The sequence below is a fragment of the Rattus norvegicus genome, chromosome X, assembly GCF_021556685.1.
Source record: "Rattus norvegicus strain SHRSP/BbbUtx chromosome X, alternate assembly SHRSP_T2T, whole genome shotgun sequence".
Lineage (NCBI taxonomy): Eukaryota > Metazoa > Chordata > Mammalia > Rodentia > Muridae > Rattus > Rattus norvegicus.
The window spans coordinates 95425657-95448958 of record NC_141554.1 but is presented as its reverse complement, the minus strand read 5'-3'; the positions used below and the strand labels follow the sequence as shown (position 1 = coordinate 95448958).

At 38.1% G+C, this 23302-nt stretch overlaps 1 pseudogene; it reads right to left on the bottom strand.

Annotated features, from left to right (window-relative positions):
- Positions 1–11579: 11579 nt before the first annotated feature.
- Positions 11580–23302, bottom strand: part of Zc3h11a-ps1 (zinc finger CCCH-type containing 11A, pseudogene 1) — a 105389-nt pseudogene continuing 93666 nt past the window's right edge.

Below are 23302 nucleotides of genomic sequence, written 5' to 3'. Positions count from 1 at the left end.
TCTGACAGTAGCTTGACCCTCCTATAATGCTGTTTGTTAGCAGTCTAGGAGACTGGCTTTCTCCCAGCAGGATCCTGGTACAGAGAGCTATGTCCCAGAGTCAGCTCAGGGTACAGAAGGGAACTGGAAGGTTCCTTGGTTCCCATGTCCAGAGAATTGCAGGAGGGTTTCTCTTGCACCACGGATATGAGCAGAAGTGTTGGTTTTACCTGTGATCTCAGGATTGTCTGCACTCCCAGAATCACGCTCTCTCCCAACAGGATCTGTGTACACATAACTGTGCCACCTGGAATTTTTTTTCATAACCTTTTAATCTTAGGTTGTGCCTGTCATTGTCACTGAGACACATTTTCTATATGCAGCAAAAATGCTGGGTCCTGTTTATGTATCCAGTCTGTTAGTCTATGTCCTTTTGTTGGGGAATTGAGTCAATTGATGTTAAGAAATATTAAGTAATAGTGATTGTTTTGTGTTATTTTTATTGTTAGAGGTGGAATTATGTTTGTGTGGCTATTTTCTTTTGGGTTTCTTGCAAGTAATTACTTTCTTGCTTTTTCTATGGTATAGTTTCTCTCCTTGTTTTGGAGTTTTACATCAATTATTCTTTGTAGTCCTGGATTTGTGGAAAGATATTGCGTAAATTTGTTTTTGTCATGGAATATCTTGGTTTCTCCATCTAAGTTAATTGAGAGTTTTGCTGGATATAGTAGCCTGGGCTGGCATTTGTGTTCTGTATGATATCTGCCAAGGATCTTCTGGCTTTCATAGTCTCTGGTGAGAAGTCTAGTGTATATCTCTTAGGTCTGCCTTCATATGTTATTTGAACATTTTCCCTTACTGCTTTTAATATTCTTTCTTTGTTTTGTGTCTTTGGTGTTTTGACTGTTATGTGACAGGAGGAATTTCTTTTCTGGTCCAATCTATTTGGAGTTCTTTAGGTTTCTTGTATGCTCGTAGGCATCTCTTTCTTTAGTTCAGGGAAGTTTTCTTCTGTAGTTTTTTTTTTTTTTTTTTTTGAAGATATTTACTGGTCCTTTATGTTGGGAATCTTAGTTCTCTTCTATACCTATTATTCTCACATTTGGTCTTTTCATTGTGTCTTGGGATTCCTGGATGTTTTGGGTTATGAGCTTTTTGCTTTTTGCATTTACTTTGACTATTGTGTCAATGTTTTCAATGGTATGTTAAGCCCATGTGATTCTCTTTTCAGAAATACTCTTGTATTCTGTTGATGATGCCTGCATCGTTTACTCCTGATCTCTTCCTAGGTTTTCTATCTCCAGGGTCTTCTGCCTTTGTGATTTCTTTATTGTTTGTATATCCAATATTTGCTGTGGTGGGAGGACTGGGTTCTGATTATGCCAAGTAGTCTTGGATTCTGTTGCTTAGGTTCTTGTGCTTGCCTCTCGCCACCTGTGTATCTCTGATGTTAGTTGGTCTAGCTGTCTCTGACTAGAGCTTGACCCTACTGTGGGTCTGCAAGACTGTAATCTTGGGAGTTTGAGAGCTCCTGGGAGACCAGCTACCTCAAGGAAGTATTTTTTGTCTGAGAGCTGTGGGATAGTCCCATCTATAGGCACAGATGGAGACCTGAAGGGTCCTGCCTTAGGCCACCCTGTGGCTTTCATGCCCCGTGCACTCCAGTTGTTTCTCATTTTGGGCAGCCAATTAGAGAAAGTTGGTTCAATCCCACCTGTGGGCTGCAGGCTTAGGAGGGAGAGAGCTCCTGGCAGACCAGCTCTCTGAGGGTAGATTTTGTGTTCAAGGGCTGTGGGAAAGCCCCAGCTCTGGGTGCAGAAGGAGACTGGAAGGCTATTCATTACCTTTTAAAAATTAAATATACAGACTTTTATTTGTGCTCTGTGCTTTAAAATGCAAAGAAGCTTCAAAGTCTTTCTTAGATGTTTTATATTTTGAGGGCTCCATGATCATGGCCAACATATAGGCTTAGCCTTGACACATTATAATGATTTTGAACATGTTTAGAATGCCTTCCTTGAAATATTTTTTTCCTCTGTCAGACTGTGTACTTAGAGACCAATATAAAAACTGGGATTATTGAGTGAAGCAGATGGCTTTCTGCTGGCTTCTTGAAGAGGTTTTATTTCAGTAGTCTATGGTGTTTCACTTTTATAGCAATTGATTTTAGCCAATCATTAAGATAAAATAATGTCATTATAACTATCTTTCCTTTCCAGCTGCATGTTAAAAAATTTCACTTAGATCTTCCAGTTTAAAGGAATATACATTTAAAAGAATATATCTTATTATTCTCAAAACTTCCTGAATGTCATTTGTTTTGTCCTAATTTTGTATCTGCTTTTGTTAATTAGGAGATACTATCTCTATCTTTTACTTAGTTTGAATAAGGGTTTGTTTATTTTGTTGACTTTTTAACACACACATACACACACACACACACAACACAACTCTTTGTTTCACTGACTTTTTTGTATTGGTCTATGTGTTACTATTTTAATGATTTTAGCTATAGTTTGAGTATTTCTTGCCATCTACTCCTCTTGGATATGATTACTTCTTTTCCTTTGGGAACTTTCACATGTTAAGATGCTAGAATAAAATATTTCCAATTTTTATGATGAAAATTATTATTACGATCTTTCCTCTAGGCAACACTTTCATTGTGTCACTTAAGTATAAGTATGCTGTCTATTTATTTTCATTGAATTCTAGAAAGTCTTTGATGTCTTTCTTCATTTCTGTCTTGACCCATTTTTCCTTCAGAAGAGAGCAGTTCATTTTCCATGACTTGTAGGCTTTTTGTGTTTTCTGTTACTTTGAACATACAGCTTTAGTCAATGTTGGTCTGATAGGATGTAGGTAGTTATTTTAATTTCATGCATCTGTTGAGACTTGCTTTGTGTTTGATTATGTGGCAAATTTTGCAAAAGGTGGTATATTCTTTTGTGTTTAGGTAAAATATTCTGTGAATATCTCTTAGGTTTATTTGGTTTATAAAATCTTTAAGTTGTAGTAATTCTCTGTTTAGTTTTTGGCTAGATGATCTGTCTATTGTGACGAATGGGGTATTACAGTTTCTACTCTCAGTGTGAAGGTCATACATGATTTAAGCTGCAGAAATGGTTTCAGTGTTTTTTTTTTTAATAAATTTGGGTAGCCTTGTGTTTGGAGCATAAATGTTTAGAATTGAAGTGTCATCTTTGGATTTTCCTTTTGATAATGAGTAGTGTCCTCCCCTATCTATTTTGATTAATTTTAGTTTGAAATCTATTTTGTTAGATATTAATATAGCTGCATAAGCTTCTTTGGTCCATTTGCTTGGAATATCTTTTTCTAACTATTTACTCTGAGTTAATGTCTCTCCTTGTTGCTGAGATTTATTCTTTTTATGCAGAATGAGAGATTATCTTTTTATATCCATCCTGTTAGTCTGTGTCTTTTTTGAGGAATCAAGTCCATTTTTATTTAGAGATATCAGTGGGCCAATGATTCTTATTGCTTTTACTTTATTGATTTACATTTTAAATGTAAATACATAAAATATCCAAGGAAAATAAAATTGCTAAAAAGAAAAGAAATCCAAGACCCATTCAGTCATGGGTGGACCTATGTGATATAAACTTCAGGAATGCTATGGTCAGAATGGCTGAAGAATATATCTTGCCTAATTTTCTGCCATGTCTTTGATTTCTTTAGGAAATGACAAGTATTCTAGCCACTCCATATATAACAAGTCATTGGAACATATTAGTTCTTTATCAATTTTGAATTACTTTATCCATGTCTAGCCAAAGAAGTAGGGATACCACTTTTGACCACTTTTGATATTAACTCATTCTTTTTCAATTATCTTGGAACTCACAGAAAATATCCCATTAACTTTCCTCTCAATCTCAGAGAGAATAGGCCTGACTACAGCCTAAATTTTAACACTGTATTTTTATTCATGATAAGTAAAACTCCATGTGAAAATTCAAAGCATGGGTAAACAAGTGGTCATTCAATTATCCAAAAGTGCTTAGAGTAGACTTCCCCTCAAGAAATAAGTGGACTGTTCCTGCCTTGCTTTAACTGAGCAAAGCCTTACTGCTGGACAACAGGCTAACACAAGGGCAGTGAAATATATTAGCTATTTGGTCTCACCTGAACAGATCAAAACAACCAAGAAAAAGAGTTGGTAGATATCAAAGAAGGTAAAGTGACTGAGATACCAAAAATGCCTAAGCCCCTGTGCCTTTGAATTATAGATGCAGTCATCCAGAGCCTGTGTAACTAAATTGGTCTTAATACTTAACCTCTGGAAAATAGACATGGAGCAATGTGGAGAAGTTGGCAACAGTTATCTCAATCTTACAAAGAGTTCCATGGAATTTATTTCCTAGTTCAAGAAACAAACATTGACAAAATGTACTTGAGAAAAAACAGGAATCTTCTTGGAATTTGAACCATTCACTTTTATACATTTTAAGGGAGGAAAGGAAATTTGACATCCTGTTATCATCCCTCCCCACAGACAACCAACCTCAGCCAGGTATCCTGCTTCTGATTGGTTGTGAGTTACCTTTGTGACATCACATTACAAAGAGGATGCTTACTTCAGCATGCCTCCTTACCATGATTCTACATGTTTGTGAACAGTATGTGTTGGAAGTACGTGTTCCAGTACTTGGAGGAACAAAAGTCACTTTTGATTCATCAGAATGGTTATGAGGATTTCAGGTGTACAACATCCACAATAGTAATTTCACATACAACCATAATTCACAGGTTGAAAGAAGACTATGAAGCAAAATTTTAGTCTGCTGTTGAAGAGACAAGAAATGAATTCCAATGTTATTCTTTCCTTGATTCAAAAATGAATTCAAGAAAACCCTTAGAGGCACATAATGAAAAAGTTGTGAACATCCAGGTTTCCCACAGAAATCTGAGTCAGATGAAGAGAAGTACTGTACAACCAAAGGTGATGGCAACAATAACCTCAAAATATCTTACTCAGAAGGTTTAGGAAGACAGTACAAAATGAAGCCTTTAGTCCATATACTTAGATGATGATGTATAAATCAAAATGATTGCTGCAAACAGTTTTAGATGAGATTGTTAAGTGGAGTAATACGAGATGTTTTTGGCAATCATCCTCAGGGGATTAATAAGTTTAACTTGCTATCTGAGCTTCCAACCAAGTGTGTCTCCTTGAGTTTTCAGTTCCACAGATTTATCAGGAGCTACATTTTCCAGAGTTAACAAAGACCAGATAAAAGAAAGCACAGCTATTACGGTGAAAGAAACCCTTTATTGGCTTGACTATTTTTTTCTGTATAAACAATACGACATTCAATTTTTGAACAAATATTCTCTTTACTACAGAGGAGAATGAATTTTAACATAGATACTAGTCCTTTGTCAAATACATATACACATACAGACACACACATACATCATCATATACATATACATCATACACATGCATCATATACATATATATACATATATAATATATATATACATATACAAACACATACAAACACCATACACATATACACACATACACCATATATATACACATACACACACATACACTATATACATACACATCCATATATATATATGTATGTATATATATTGTGTGTGTGTGTATGTGTGTGTGTGTGTGTGTGTGTGTGTTTTAAATATTTCCTACAGGTATTTCATTTGTACTTTCAACCTTTGCTTTTACAAAATAAAAATGTAAGCACAAAAAATATTAACATAAAAATCTCATGAACGTTTAAAGTAGTGTTTTAATTACATTATTTATTTGTGTATGTATGCATAAGTGAAGGTCAGAGAACAACTAAGGAACAAGAGGTTTTGTATGAATCACAGGAATTCAAAAACTCCCAGGGAACTCAGTTATCAGGCTTTATTGGAACTATTCTTACACACTGAACCACCTTGCCACCCCAAGTACATTTTGAGTTTTGATCCTATGTTTTGCTATTAAAGAAAATAAGAGAGATTTCTTAAATTTAGTTAGGCTTTCTATGTACACAATGATATTCAAGTAAGGGTTGATTTTATTAGAACTGAGAGAGTTTAATTGGTATATATTGGTTGAAATATAAATAAGAATCCATACTACTGTCAGCAAGGCACCAGCGGACAGACCAGCCCATTCTCAGCCTGGTAGAAAGGCTGACCTGTTCCCATCCCGGCAGACTCTGCTCACATCCTCAGGCATCCACCCAATGTGGTTAGCTGTCACGAATTCCTGTAAAACAGTGAAATCAAAACTCTATAGGCTTGTAATTTATCAGTCAGATTTATATTTGTAAATTCTCAACCCAAAAAATGCCCCCACAATGAACTCAAAACTCAATTGATATAAACACAAGCTACATATCTAGATGTGGCAAAAGTACCTTACTTATTATTTAATCATCAATCTAAGAATCCCCAAAACTTGTGACTCCCAGGACCTTGTGATTTTGGCCCCTCTTTCTCTCCTATAGATTCCATCTTGTCTCCTTCTTTCTTCTCCTTCCTCCCTCTCTCTGTATTCCTCTAAAATTCTCATTCCACCTTCCTTTTCCACTGCTCAATCACAGGCTCTCACATTATCATGAGCCTGCCCTCACCTGCGTATAGACAGCAATCCACAAGTTTATTATAAGAAACTGCTTAAAACATCATAGATTTTCTATGCATAGATGTGTACACATTATATGCATGCAAATATATATATGCGTACATGTGTGTGAGCATGTATGTGTTCTTCATTTTGATTGTTTACTATTGTGGTGTCTGGAACTTCCAGTACTATGTTACCTAAAAGTGATGAAAGAAAAAGTTTTTCTGTTCTTTCTCATCTTAGGAAGAAACAGTTTTTATATATGTATAGCTTATTAATGTATAGTTAGCTATAAGTATTTTTAAAGTGAGTGCTAACAACTTTAAAAAGATTCCTCTGTAGTCCTAGTTTTGAAGAATTCTAATCTAAAAGTATATTGGATGTTATGCTTTGTAAAAATATTTATTGCATATATTAATATTATCTTGATATTTTCTGTTACTGATATGCATAGATAGTCATATACCTAGATTAAATTTTATTAGTCATAGTTTATAATGTTTGTATGCATTGATGATCAGAATTGATGAATTACTTTTAAAGAGTTTGCATCTGTATTAATAAAATGTATCGGTTTGTAATTTTCTGGTCATTATGTATCATGTATTATTAAAAAAAATCTCTGGTTATTTTTCATATCACACTTTTAATTATTTCATTCGTTTACATCTCAAAAGTTTACCCCTTTCCTGGTTACCCCTCCACAACTTGCCCATCCCATCTGCCCAATCTTCCCTCCCCTTTGCCTATATGCGGGGTCTTCTCCACTCACCCAACCACTCCCGGCCCACCGCTTGACCATTTCCCTATGAAATGATGCTAGGGCATCAAACCTCCACAGGACTAAGTCTACCCTCGCATTGATGTCAGATAAGGCAATTTTCTGTTACATATGTATCTGGAGCCATGGATGCTTCCATATAATCTTCTTGCCTGGTGGTCTTGTCCCTGGGAGCTCTAGTCAGTCAGACCACCCTAAATTTTTTTCCTATGGGGTTGCAATTCCCCTCCATGCCTCCAGTCCTTCCCCCAGCTCTCCCACAGGGGTCCCTGAGTTCAATATAATGGTTGGCTACTACATATGCATTGGTCAGCTGCTGGCTGAAGCTCCCAGGGAATAGCCACACCAGGTCCCTGTCAGCAAATACTTCTTGGCAACAGCAAGAGTCAGGGTTTTGTGTCGGAAGAGGAATTGGATCCCCAAGAAGGGCAGTTCCCTGATGGTCCTTTCTTCTGTTTCTCTTCCATTCCCCCCCATCTTTCCTTAGGATGAGAACATTTCTGGGTTAAAAACTTTTGAGATGGGTGGGTGGCACCATCCCTCGACTGGGGGCCATGCTAATCTACAAGGTGGTCTCTACAGGTTCTATCACCCCTTCACAGGGCATTTCATCTAAAGTCATCCCCATTTGGTCATGGAAGATTCTTACTTCCCTGGCATCTTGGATACTCCAGTGGCTACCTCCAGTTCCTCATCCCCTACTGCTACATATTTTTATCCAAATTTCTGACCCTCTGTAACTCTCTCCCATCCCCTCCAATACCCAATCATGTCCCCAATTTTCTCTTCCCCTCCTCTCTACCTACCAGGTACCTCTCACAATCCACCTCCTATGATGATCCTTTTTCCCCCTCTGTGCAAGAATGAAGCATCCACACACAGACCTTCCTACCTCCTAAGCACCTTATGGTCTGTGGAGTTTATTGTGGGCATTCTTTTGTGTCTGGGTTACCTCACTCAGGATGATATTTTCTTTTCTTTTTTCATTAAACTTTCTTTTTTACATTTCAAATGTGATCCCTTTTCCCCATCCATCTACCAACCCCTACCCACACACCCCTTCCCACCTACCCACCCTGATATTCCCCTCCACTGTTTGGGGAGTCCAGCCTTGGCAGGACCAAGAGATTTTCCTCCTTTTGGTGCCCAGCAAGACCATCCTCTGCTCCATATGCAGCTGGAGGCATGGTTCTGTCCATGTGTACTCTTTGGATGATGGTTTAGTCCCTGGGAACTCTGGTTGGTTGGCATTATTGTTCTTATGGGGTTACAAACTCCTTCAGCTCCTTCAATCCTTTCTCTAACTCCTCCAAAGGGGACCCTGTTCCGGTTCAATGGTTGGCTGAGAACATTTGCCTCTGTGTTTTAATGTTCTGGCAGAGCCTCTCAGGAGAAAGCTATATCAGGCTCCTGACAGAATGCACTTTTTGGGATTAGCAATATAGTCTGGGTTTGATGGCTGTATGTATATGGGCTGGATCCACAGATGGGGCAGGCTTTGAATGGCCATTCCTTTATTCTCTGTTCCAAACTTAGTCTCCATATCTCCTCCCATGAATACTTTTGTTCCCACTTCTAAGGACTGAAGCATCCACACTTTGCTCATCCTTCTTGAGCTTCATGTGGTCTGTAGAATGTATCATTGGGTAATTCGAGCTTTGGGGCTATCGGTGAGTGCATACCATGTGTGTGTGTGTGTGTGTGTGTGTGTGTGTGTGAGAGAGAGAGAGAGAGAGAGAGAGAGAGAGAGAGAGAGAGAGAGAGAGATTTGGTTACCTCACTGAAGATGGTATTTTCTAGTTCCATCCATTTGCCTATGAATTTCATGAAGTCATTGTTTTTAACAGCTATGTAGTACTCCATTGTATAGATTGAACATATTTTCTGTATCCATTCCTCTGCTGCTGAATGACATCTTGGTTCTTTCTAGCTTCTGGCTATTATAAATAGGGATGTTATGAACATAGTGGAGCATGTTTCTTTTATCTATTTTGCAGAAACATCTGGATATATGGCCAGGAGAGGTATAGCTGGGTCCTCAGTTAGTGCAATGTCAAATTTTCTGAGGAACCGCCATACTGATTTCCAGAGTAGTTGTACCGGCTTGCCATCCCACCAACAATGGAGGAGAGTTCCTCCTTATTCACATCCTCACCAGCATCTGTTGTCACCTGAGTTTTGGTTTTAGCCATTCTGACTGGTCTGAAGTGGAATCTCGGGGTTGTTTTGATTTGAATTTCCCTGATGACTAAAATGTTGAACATTTCTTTAGGTTCTTCTCAGTCATTCAATATTCCTCAGCTGAGAATTCTTTCTGTAGCTCTGTACCCCATTTTTAACATGGTTATTTGAATCTCTGGAGTCTAACTTCTTGAGTTCTTTGTATATATTGGCTATTATCTCTCTATTGTATGTAGGATTGGTAAAGATCTCTTCCCAATCTGTTGGTTGCCATTTTGTCCTAATGATAGAATCCTTTGTCTTACAAAAACTTTCCAACTTTATTTTATTTTATTTTGCTTTATTGAGTTATAATGATAAGAACTAAGTATTTCCTATATCAGTTTTATTTAAAACACAGATAAGTATTTCTCTTTTACTAATGACAAATAGTTCAAATAATGCTGAACACAAATCAATGCCTAATATAGGGCACTAAATATGAACAGACTTTTCATAGCAAAGAATAGAGGTTATACACAAAAGAGAACTATAATCTATCGGTCAATTCAAAAAAGGAAATGTGTTTATAAAATGTGTGGTGAAACCAGAACCTTCCACCTATGCTGTGGAGAAGGACTATCATACAACGTTCAGTATGCTGAAGGTGGATTGCTAAAAGTGTCTATACAGAAACGGCAAATCATTTTTGTATGTCCAGAATCATCCAGAACTTCCCAACTGAACTGGCAGTCCTGTGACTTTTGTCCTTTTCCATATTCCTAACAAGGCAAGATGAACTTCAACTCTTGGTAAGCTGCTTACAACAGCAGGTCCTTAAGAGTTAACATGACAGGTGATGCAGGATTTCCCTATGTGAAACAAACTGATCACCTACAGCAAATATCACAATGAACAAGTCCTTTGTTTCCTTCCACCAATTCTGTACAGTGTCTCATTTCAAGACTATTTTTCTCATCAGACTTGTTCTTTCACAAGTCCAAACCTTGAGGTGATATGAAGACCAAGATTAAGAGAAGAAAATTCAATCCAAAAATGAAGAAACTGGAGGTGTACAATACACCACAGAGCATCTTGCTGTCCCTATGACAGTACAGTCCAATGTACTGCTATAGTCTGTTGATCAATACTGGCAGCTTGAGGTTTTCTCCCTCCTCCCATGACTAAAGCACATCAAATAAATACCAAGGAAGAGGAGTTTCCTGGGAGAGGTAGAAATTTTTTAAAAATTACCAATTTTCTGTCTGTGTAATAATTCAATGCCAGTAAGATAAAGGTATTGAAGGGAAATTTTTCAAACTAAAAAAAGAATTTCTAGTCATGTCACCATCTCTTATAAAGAATACATGTAATCCCACAAATAGAAACTTACTTTCAGGGGACCCCAGAGGCACTTTGAAGCCTTTAAAAATTACAGTAACAATAAATTAGCTATTGCTCCTGAGACACGTATGGAGCAGTTAACACAACAAGACCAGGTCCAGAGTTATGTCCATATCTCAAGTTCCCCAGCAGCCTTCTCTTTACAGCTTAGATGAATCTCCAAATATCTTTTAAAAGATATACAATTTAACATAGCCTGAGTGAATCTTTTGTTTAGTTGTAGCATGACATTTGATCCACAATGGTTAGCAGCTGTCTTCATTTTATACTCTGATAAAATTAAGACAATACATAAATAAATACAGAAGGGGAAGCTAGCCCACAATGACAAATACCTCAAGGACCACTGAGTTCTCATGCACTGTTTCATTTGGAGCTCAGTCTCATGTGGAGGGAAGAGGACTACAGAACTTTCTTCTCAAGGATGCTGAACAATGGCATAAAATGGACAAAATGGTTATCAAGGGATATAAAAGATCTGACCCCAGGGAATCTAGGACACACACAGGTATTTCATAGGTGAACTTTTGATTTGGGTAGAATTTGAGACTTAACGAAATTATCGTCTCAGGTAAATAGATGAAAATAAGTCCAGTTTCTGGTGAGTTTTATTTTTTCAAGTATCCTCATTATCCCCCTTCACCTTCAGCTGTAAATCATCTCTGAGAGCTCAAGCAGAAGGTCACCTTCATCTTTCCCAGAATCCAAGTCGATTTCAGCTTCTAAATCCTTAAATTTCCCATATTAGTTTCTCAAAATCATCTTCCACAGAGAGTGGAGGCTTTTCCTATGAGGAAGAGCTCAGTTGGTGAGGTTTTGTTGCCATCTGGGATGAGCAAGGGCCAGATCCGACGGGGAGCAAGGATTCCGATGAAGCTTGGGCTGAAGACAGCACAGAACTGTCTTTTGGTTTCTCTGTCTCAGACATGGTGACAGAATTGTCCTTGAAGAGGAGTGGAACAACAGCCACAGCTGCTTTCTTGGTGAGGCTTTCCTGCTGGACACTGCTGGAGCTGAGCCGCTGCTTCCTAGCTGCCATAACAGCAGACTGAATCTCCATAGCCTTGCTTTTGGGAGCCAATTTGGGGGTAGAGACAACTTTGATCACAGATGGCTTCACATTTACTTTGGGTTTGGCTTTACTCCTTTTTTCCAATGTCTGTGCTGCACACTTCACATGTAGTATTGAATCTCCAATCCCAGAGGTCACTATCTCCCCTTTCTGGGATGACTCCATGGGGAGCCATTTTACCAGGTGCTAAGTGATGCCTGATACAACAGAGAACACCAGCTTCCCCACCACTCAGGTATAGTAAGAAGCCTCATCTTCCCTCATAGATGACAAGGCTGGCTTTTCTTTTCGTGATACACCTCTATCTTGTTGTCTCTGTGTGTGTTTTACTTTGAACATGTCACATCTGTCAACTGGAAGTTTTGTAGAATCACTCATGGTATCATCTGAAGTCTCATTAATGAGACGTCACACACTCCTTCTCAGAGCGGGATGAATAAGAGTGTCACCACTGTCTTCAAGTTCCAAGTATTTTCTCTTCTCTTGCACCTGCTCTTTTGGTGATGCAGAGCAACCTCTTTGCCCCTGGGGCACCCTCTGTTTGAAGTGGTTGCCACTCCTCTTAGAGCTTTGCTGCACCCTCAGGGCCCTTTCCAGCTTAATTTCCTCTAGTGTCTTAATATGCACTTCCTGCATAGGCCTGGCTCTGCCTGCAGGTTCTTCTTCGGGTTGTCCTTTGCTAATAGCAACAGTCTACAGACTCACTGTCTTTTTCATTTCAGTATCTTCCATTAGCATGAGACAACTTGTATCATTGTTTTTGTTTTTGTTTTTATTTTTTTTGGGGGGGGGATTTCTGTCTTTCAATTTCCTGCTGCCAATGTTTCTTTTCAGCCTGAACCTCAGAGAAGGTTTTGATCTGTACAGAAGAGGAACTCTTTGTTCTTGATGGAAAATCGTCATCTCCTGAATCTTCCATTTAGGTTGCAATTCACCAGGTTACTGACTGGCTCTTTCAAGAAGAATTTCTTCCCATGACTTCCTGTGGATCTCACCAGCTTCAATAACTGTCTCTTTCTTTGGTGCTTCATCAATGTTAGTTTCTGGTGCTTCCACTTTTTCCCCCAGCCTCTGTGCAACACTTTGCTTTAATAGGGGATCACTGTCACCACCTACTGAATTTGTTTTTTGTTTCCCCAGTCTCTCAGTTAGACTTAGTCTAACCAAGGGCTCTTCTTGTTTGCTTGATAGAGTTACAGTCCTCACAACAGTCTGAATATTCTCTTTCTTAATGCCTGGGTTGGGCTGAGGCTGATGTAAAACACTGGAAACTCCTGTGGAGCCTACACTTTGATTCTTGGATTTTCCCTTCACTTTCTTTGATTTAATTTCCTCAATAGTTTTTATTCCAAAATTCACATATTCACCTTGCTTTAAACTGACTCCACATGAGCTGGCAGAAGTCACTCAGAATTTACATTGAGTGTCAAAAGCTGATAGCAGAGCAGGTGATTTGTTTTCATCACCCTCAGCAGAAAACTGATCACAGTAATCATCACCTGCAGCATTGATTACAACAGGCAGATGTGTGGGAATGGGAATGATTTCTGAACTCTCTACTATTGTTACACTCCACAGCTAAGGGGAATAGTTATTGATCTAAAAGCATAAGCCATTGGTGTTCTATTCAAGAAATTTACCCCAGTGTGTATGTGTTGGAGGCAGTTTTATTAGATCCCATTTATCGATTCTTGATCTTAGAGCATAAGCCATTGGTGTTTCGTTAGGGAAGTTTTCTCCAGTACCCATGTGTTCGAGATGCTTCACCACTTTTTCTTCTACTAGTTTGAGTGTATCTGGTTTTATGTGGAGATCATTGATCCACTTGGACTTAAACTTTGTACAGGGTGATAAACATGGATCAATCTGAATTCTTCTACATTCTGACCTCTAGTTGAACCAGCACCATTTGCTGAAAAGGCTATCTTTTTTCCATTGGATGCTTTTGGCACCTTTGTCAAAAATCAAGTGACCATAGGTGTGTGGGCTCATTTCTGGGTCTTCAATTCTATTCCACTGGTCTTTCTGTTTGTCTCGGTACCAATACCATGCAGATTTATCACTATTGCTCTGTAATACTGCTTGAGTTCAGGTATAGTGATTCCCCTGGATGTCCTTTTATTGTTGAAGATAGTTTTAGCTATCCTGGGTTTTTTGTTATTCCAGATGAATGTGCAAATTTTTCGGTCTAACTCTCTGAAGAATTGGATTGGTATTTTAATGGGGATTGCATCAAATCTGTAGATCGCTTTTGGTAAAATGACAATTTTTACTATATTAATCCTTTCAATCCATGAACATGAGTGATCTTTCCATCTTCTGAGAACTTTCTCAATTTCTTTCTTCAAAGGCTTGAAGCTCTAATCACACAGATCTTTCACTTGCTTGGTTAAAGTCACACTGAGGTATTTTGTATTATTTGGGACTATTATGAAGGGTGTCCTTTCTCTAATTTCTTTCTCGGCTTGTTTCTCTTTTGTGTAGAGTAAGGCTACCAAGTTATTTGAGTTAATTTAACACCCAGCCACTTTGCTGAAGGCGTTTATCAGGTTTAGGAGTTCCCTGGTGGAACTTTTGGGATCACTTAAATATACTATCATATCATCTGCAAATGGTGATATTTTGACTTCTTTTTTCCAATCTGTATCACTTTGATCTCCTTGTGTTATCTGATTGCTCTGGCTAGAATTTCAAGAACTATATTGAATAAGTAGGGAGAGTGTGGGCAGCCTTGTCTACTCCCTGATTTTAGTAGGATTGCTTCAAGTTTCTCTCCACTTAGTTTAGTGTAAGCTACTGGTTTGCTGTATATGGCTTTTATTATGTTTAGGTATGGGCCTTGAATTCCTATTCTTTCCAGGACTTTTATCATGAAAGGGTATTGAATTTTGTCAAATGCTTTCTCAGCATCTAATGAAATGGTCATGTGGTTTTTATCGTTCAATTTGTTTATAATATGGATTACATTGATGGCTTTCTGTATATTAAACCATCCCTGCATGCCTGGGATGAAGCCTACTTGATCATGGTGGATGATTGTTTTGATGTGCTCTTGGATTCGATTTGCCAGAATTTTTCTTGTGTATTTTTGCGTCGATATTCTTAAGGGAAATTGGTCTGAAGTTCTCTTTCTTTGTTGGGTCTTTGTGTCGTTTAGGTATAAGTATAATTGTGGCTTCATAGAAGGAATTCCGTAACGCTCGATCAGTTTCAATTTTGAGGAATAGTTTGAATAGTATTGGTATGGGGTCTTCTATGAAGTTCTGATAGAATTCTGCACTGAACCCATCTGGACCTGGGCTCTTTTTGGTTGGGAAAACTTTTATGACTGCTTCTATTTCCTTAAGAGTTATAGGGTTGTTTAAGTGGTTTATCTGTTCCTGATTTAACTTCAGTACCTTGTATATATCTAGGAAATTGTCCATTTCCTGCAGATTTTCAAGTTTTGTTGAATATAGGCTTTTGTAATAGGATCTGATGATTTTTTTTAATTTCCTCTGCTTCTATAGTTATGTCTCCCTATTCATTTCTCATTTTCTTAATTTGGACATACTCTCTGCGTCCTCTCATTAGTCTGGCTAAGGGTTTATCTATCTTGTTGATTTTCTCAAAGAACCACCTTGTGTTGTGGTTCTGTTGATTCTTTGTATAGTCCTTTTTTTTTTCTTTCTACTTGGTTGATTTCAGCTCTGAGTTTGATTATTGCCTGACTTCTACTCCTCCTTGGTTTATTTGCTTCTTTTGTTCTAGAGCATTTAGGTGTTCGGTCAAGCTGCTGATATATGCTCTCTCCTGTTTCTTTCTGCAGGCACTCAGAGCTATGAGCTTTCCCCTTAGCACAGCTTTCATTGTGTCCCATAATTTTGGGTATAGTGTACCTTCATTTTCATTAAATTCTAAGAAGTCTTTATTTCCTTATTTCTTCCTTGACCAGGTTATCATTGAGTAGAGCATTGTTCAACTTCCATGTATATGTGGGCGTTCCTGCCTTATTGTTGTTGAAGGCCAGCTTTAGCCCATGGAGGTCTGATAGGTCTCATGGGATTATTTCTATCTTTCTGTATCTATTGAGGCCTGTTTTATGACCAATTATAAGGTCAATTTTGGAGAAAGTACCATGAGGTGGTGAGAAGAAGGTATATCCTTTTGTTTTAGTATAGAATGTTCTATAAATATCAGATAAGTCCATTTGGTTCATGACTTCTTTTAGTGTGTTTATGTCTCTGTTTAATTTCTGTTTCCATGATCTTTCCATTGATGAGAGTGGGATGTTGAAATCTGCTACTATTATTTTGTAAGGTGCAATGTGTGCTTTGAGCTTTAATAATGTTTCTCTTATGTATATAGGTGCCCTTGTATTTGGAGCATAGATATTTAGGATTGAGAGTTCATCTTGGTGGATATTTTCTTAGAGGAATATGAAGTGTCCTTCCTTATCTATTTTGATGACTTTTAGTTGAAAATTGATTTTATTAGATATTAGAATGGCTACTCCAGCTTGCTTCTTCAGATCATTTGCTTGGGATGTTGTTTTCCAGCCTTTCATGCTGAGGTAGTGTCTTTCATTGTCTCTGAGGTGTGTTTTCTGTAGGCAGCAGAATGCAGGGTCCTCATTGCATATCCATTTTGTTAATCTATGTTTTTTGGGGGGAGTTGAGTCCATTGATGTTGAGAGATATTAAGGAATAGTAATTGTTGCTTCCTGTTATATTCGTATTTGGATGTGAGATTATATTTGTGTGCTTTTCTTCTTTTTTTTTTTTTTTTTTTTTTTTTTTGCCAAGACGATGAGTTTCTTGCTTTTTCTAGGGTGTAACTTGCCTCCTTATGTTGGGCTTTGCCATTTATTATCCTTTGTAGGGCTGGAATTGTAGAAAGATATTGTGTAAATTTGGTTTTGTCATGGAATATCTTGGTTTCTCCATCTATGTTAATTGAGAGTTTTGCAGGATACAGTAATCTGGGCTGGCATTTTTTGTTCTCTTAGTGTTTGTATGACATCTGTCCAGGATCTTCTCGAATTCATAGTCTCTAGTGAGAAGTCCGGCGTGATTCTGATAGGTCTGCTTTTATATATTCCTTGACCTTTTTCCCTTATTGCTTTTAATATTCTTTCTTTATTTTGTGCATTTGATGTTTTGACTATTATGTGACAGGAGCTGTTTCTTTTCTGGTCCAATCTATTTGGAGTTCTGTAGGCTTTTGTACGTTTATGGGCATCTCTTTCTTTGGGTTAGGGAAGTTTTCTTCTATGATTATGTTGAAGATATTTACTGGTCCTTTGAGCTAGGAGTCTCCACTTTCTTCTATATCTATTATCCTTAGGTTTGATCTTCTCATTGAGTCCTGGATTTCCTGTATGTTTTGGACCAGTACCTTTTTCCGTTTTATATTATCTTTGACTGTTGTGTCGATGATTTCTATATAAAAGAAAAGTTGGTCTTACCTCTGGTCTCTGGCCTGAAGTCACTCCTCAGGGATAGGTTTCAGCTCTCCTTGCGGGCAGTAACCAGAAGGGCATGCCCCTCCTTTTCCCGGGTTCCTGTGCACAGGGGGCCCAGATGGTACTAGGTGTTTTCCTCTAGAGTCAGAAATGTGGGCAGAGAGTAGTCTCTTCTGGCTTCCCAGGCATGTCTGCCCCTCTGAATGTCTAGCTCTCCCTCTCACGGGATTTGGATCCGGGGAACTCTTTGACCTGGTCCCTTCAGATCTGATCGCAGTTCTGCAAGAACTCCTGCAGCTTGAGTGCCCCTATCTTCCTGTTCTCAGAGGCCCTGTACAGTTTCCTCTTGGGCCAGGGATGTGGGCAAAGGTGGGCAGTATTATTGGTCTCTCCTGCCCTGTAGTCTCAGGAGTGCATCCCTGTCTGGGCGATGAGCTCTCTTTCCCATGGGGTTTGGGAGCAGGGTGCTGTGGGCTAGGATCAGTGAGATTCCTCTCTTAACTTTTCTTATGGTAATGTTTGCATCTGAGACTCCTGCTTTTTTTTGTTTGTTTGTTTTTTTGTTTTGTTTTTTTTGTTTTTTTTTTTTCTTTTCTTTTTTTCGGAGCTGGGGACCGAACCCAGGACCTTGCACTTGCTAGGCAAGCGCTCTACCACTGAGCTAAATCCCCAACGGAGACTCCTGCTTTTATTCTTAGGTTTTTCATCTCCATTTTTGTCTCCTTTTGTGTTTTCTTTAATTCTTCTATTTTCATGTTTAGATCCTATATGTTATTGTTCAATGCCTTCACTTGTTTGATTGTGTTTGTATGGTAGTAATTCTGGCTCTTGTAATAAAGTACTTCTATGAGGAGGAAAATGTCTGTAGGTTGATTATTCTGCATATTTAGTGAGCCCAATTAGAATTCTATACTTGTTTCCTCTACTCTCTTATTCTTCAACAACCTCAAAAAATATAGTCTCTTTATCTTTTAAACTGAAAAGGAAGCTTCTAGTATAACTCTTTTTACAGTATTCTGGAATACAAATAATCTTCCCTTGTGAATCATGTTAATAAGTCATATCAGACTTTTTGTGATAGAATAGGCTCCCCCCTACACACACACACACACACACACACACACACACACGCGCGCGCGCGCGTGTGTGTGTGTGTGTGTAATTTAGAGTTATTTATATTTTCAAGATATGAAATATTTCCTCTACTGCTGTTCACCCTGATTTTTGAAACAGGGTCTGCCACTGTATGTACAGGTAATCTTCGTGTACATCTAGAAACCAAATTCTTCCTATCTCTACTTTGTTACTAGCATGTGGGTTACAGGTGCATCACAACATGTCCACATTTTCATATGAATGCTTACGATTCCAATTCATGTACTCATTTTTGAACAGTATGCATCATTCAGTGTGTCATTTTCTCAGCTCTTCATATCGGCTTTCCCTCCATTACTTCCGTCAATAATGTCAGCTCTAGTATAGGCAATATTAAGGAGTTAGGTAGATGTAATGGCAGGGCACTTCTACTTCTCTATTGACTGCCCATAATTGCCATGGTAGTGCCTACCATGTGCTGAAGTATCAGTGCCAACAGTGGGATAGTAAATAGGGTACCCTTGGAAGTGGAACTACATAGCTTTCTGGCATATACTTTCAATACTTTCATTTTCTAAACAATTCTCTATACAAAATTTCACTTCTAATTTATTTTCTTTTTGTTGAAAATTGATCTACTGTATACTGCTTTCTAATTGTGATTGTCTGTGTATTAATTCCTGTCAGATTCTCCCCACCTATGTGACTCTACACTGCCTTCTTTCCTTTTTAGAAAACAATAAAATATCCCAGACTAATAATAAAAGAAAAACAAACATGAAAAGGCAAAGGAAATATGTGCACCTATATATAATCAAGACATGGAAAAACAAGAAGCATAAAAACAGGACCAGAAACATACAAGTGAATAATCCAGTAAGAAAAGAATTCCCAAACAAAACAATGTGAGACAAGAAAAATCTACAACATATATCATTGAATACATTTTTATTGCCCATCTGTCACTGTGCATTGGGCCTTCCCTATACTGCAGTTTATATACTCAATATCACCAATTATACCCAGTTGATTAACACATCTTGTGCATTAGATATTAAATACACATGGAGAAAACTATGCAAAACAGAGAAGTCATTTTTTTTTTTACTGTGATACACTTTATCCTACAGAGACAAACTACACAAAGAGAAAGTTTGGGTCATATGAGACATATTTTTAGCAGATAGTTTTCACATTTTAGTTCATTCACAGAAATAGAAATTGGAATCAACTATGTTATTATTATAAACGTGCAATAAATTCTGTGCTATATTTTATCATTTTTTAAAATTCTGCATCTTTTATATTTAAGTGTTTCAGATACCAATACAACTAGTCCCTCACTAGGTTTATATATGTTAATATGTATAAATTTTGAAAACTGGATTTGTACTTATTCTATTATAGTAAGTGGTAAGATATCCTATCTGCACATATTTTATGCATTCATGGCATACTCTTTTCTGATTTTTGATATATATGTGGGGGGCAATAAGGGGGATGTATAGGCAGAGTACCTGGATTGGGGAAGTGGAGGGGAGGGAATGGGGGCTTATGGACGGGAAACCGGGAAGGGGAATAACGTTTGAAATGTAAGTAAAGAAATAGATCTAAAAAAAAAGTAAAATCAATTTTTAAAAGAAAAATATAACTGCAATTTGAAGTTCATTTTTCTCAAATTGTTGCAAAATACTTGAAAACCTACACCTTAGTGAACCTGTGCATTTTGTCTGAGCTTTTATATTCTTTTACATGTTCTATATATCAATTAACAATTATTTAACAAACTTCATCAAAACTTACTAACTTAAATCAGGTATGGTTATAAATGTCTGTTAACCTAGAATTTGGGAGGTGGAAGAGAAAGAATTAGGACCAAAACCACATTAACTTTCTTAGATTGTTTGAGGCCAGTTTGGATTACACAACACCCTCTCTTAAATACAAACAAACATGTAGAAAATTTTCCCTTAATTGTCTAATTGGCTAGGAAAGATGACACATAGCCAATCTCTGGGCAAAAAAATGAGAAGGCAGGTTTTTCTGGGCAAGACAGGAAGAGAAGGGGTGGAGGAGGAGTTGCAGGAAATGACATCCTGTTGGTTGATCCAGATATAAATATCCTGGAAAGGAAGAATATTTGATGAAGTAAAACAAAACAAACAAATAAAAACAGTCTTGCTGGAGATTGTAAAATACAATCTCCAAAAAATAAAAAGACGGGACCTATTAATTATCTAGGTTATAGAATAGGTCTGCAAAAGGTTAGGGCACAATAGGTGCAAATCAGAAGAAACAAATTAATGACCCAAAATGATTTTCAAAACCTATTGTGAATTATTAACTGGTTGTGGCCTGTGATTGACTTGGCCATTGAAGAGCTAAGCAATTTATTTCAAACCTTATTACGTGATAAAGATTTATATAGCCACAGAAAATTATCACCAGAGGCAGAGAAGGAGCGAGCTCATGTAGAAAAGAAATTGGAGGATACAAGTCTAGATCATATTGATCCCAAGATGACTTGCATCTTAGTCATCTTGCCTTCTACGCTTTCAACTACAGGAGTTCTCATGCAGAGGGAAGATTATATCTTAGAATAGATATTTTATCACATAAACAGAATAAAAGCTAAAACACTACATTGAGAAGATCTCTGAATTGATATTAAATGGAAAAATGAAACATCAACAATAATTGGAATGGATCCAGCTGAAATTTTGGTACCTTTTCCTAATGCAGATATGGCCACGTTATGGGCACCATATGAACATTGGCAAAGAATATTCAGTAATTTCTTGGGACAGTGTTGAGAACCAGACCTCCGGATTAGTCAGATTCCTGAGAAGGGCTTGACCTTTTCAAAGAAAGAACACGTCCCCGGAAGACTATTTCCTCCTTGTCTAAGGAGAATATCTTGCAGTTTAATGATTCACCTTATGTCCTTGGGCACTTCCCCCCGCCCTAAGCTTCAGTTCCTGCTTCAATTCCTGCTTCAGAGCTTTAAATGCTGGACATTCCTCCCAATAAACAGACCTTGACAAGGACACTGCTTGGTCTTGCTCCTCTTTCTCGCCTTTCTCCCACAGGTATGGGTACCCCTCGACCCCCACAAATAACTGGGTCCCTGCTGGCGGGGGCAGGACAGATTAATAACAGATATCCTAAATGCAAGCTATTTCATTTCATAAAATAACTAATTAGATTCTCTCATATAATAAAAGGAATTCCATTATCTGGAGGTCCTACATTTTACACTGATGCCAATATATCAGGAAAAGTAGGATACAACTCAGAAGATGTAAGTAAGGTGGCTGAGAATCCTTGTACGTCAGTTCAAGTATCTGAATTGTAGGCAATATGCATGGTGTCATCATATATTCAAGAGTCTCTTATTAACTGACTCAATATGCAGAAGGGCTTGTGTTACACAAAGAGACTGCTAAACTTATTAAAGATGATTCTAAATTGATGTTGAAAGACCTCCGGAGAGGACCTTTCCCTCAGGAGGAGACCCCAAGCGCCCAATGACCAAGCTGAGGCCACTGGGATGCAATCAGCAAGAGGGTTTATTGGAAAACACAGGTACCTGCGGGCACACAGTCTCTTCGGAGGACTTGTGCGCCCAGCAGCTCCAGCATGGGGCTTTTATAGGGTTTGGGGAAGCAGAAGCAGGCGTACAGAAGCAGATGCATAGTTACGGGGATTGGTGGATTTAAACGAGGCATATAGACATGTTCACATATGATTGGTTATCTCACATGATGAGGTAATAAGGTATAGCTACACACATTGGCAGGTTTGAATCATATTCAAATGAGGCTGTAACATGGTAAGAGAGTACGTGCGGGCTGGGACGTCCTGAATGTTGGGGGCTAGGGGCTTATCCCTTCCTGCCAGGTGGCCTGTGAGTCAGATCCTGTACTCCTAGTCTGTTCTGTATTCCTTTCCTTTTATGGTCTGTTAGTTTTAATGGTGACTCGGCCCTAGGTATCTGGGCATGCCTGGGCTCGTTCAAGCCTGTTGCAGCTCTGAGTTAAGACTCATGGGGGGGGGGTGGTCTTTCAATGTCACTATTCAGCTACAACAAATGCTTAGAAATATGAGTTATCCACTACATATAACATACATAAGATCACATACAGGTGTACCTGGCTCTCTGGGGCAAGTTAATAATGAAATTGACTAACTATTGATAAGAAGTGTACTGGAATCTTCAGAATTCCATAAAAAAACTACATGATAAAAGCAAAAGTTTGAAAATAGAATTTTCAAGAGAAGCCGTGGCAGGACAAGATGGCAGATGATGTTAAGATTCTGCTCTGTGTATTTACAGGTTGTTATTAATATTCTCAAGGGATGGATGGTACCGGGCTTTGTATGTTTAAGTGGGCAATTATATCTTACCAATTGGGTCAAAGATTATTGTGTTGTGTGTTCTTTTATGTGAGGGTTTGAGTGTAAGAAAGTGTGCAGCTGAGATGTGTGTCCGCCAAGATATCTAGCAGATACCTTGGGCACCGCGGTGCAGACCTAGCGGGTAAAAGACAACCAGACTTTTTTATTTTTATATTTTTACAACAACAGATGGCAATCCAAAATGATGGGCAAGAATCCACTAGTAATCCTGAGAGTTGAGAGAACGTTTTTATTTTCTAAGTAAGAGGAGACCAGTGCCATGTTAAGTCATGTGATATCTTAAGCAAGGGAATTCAAACAATGAAATGGGGAAGAAGCCACCTGGGCTGGCAGGCTGTA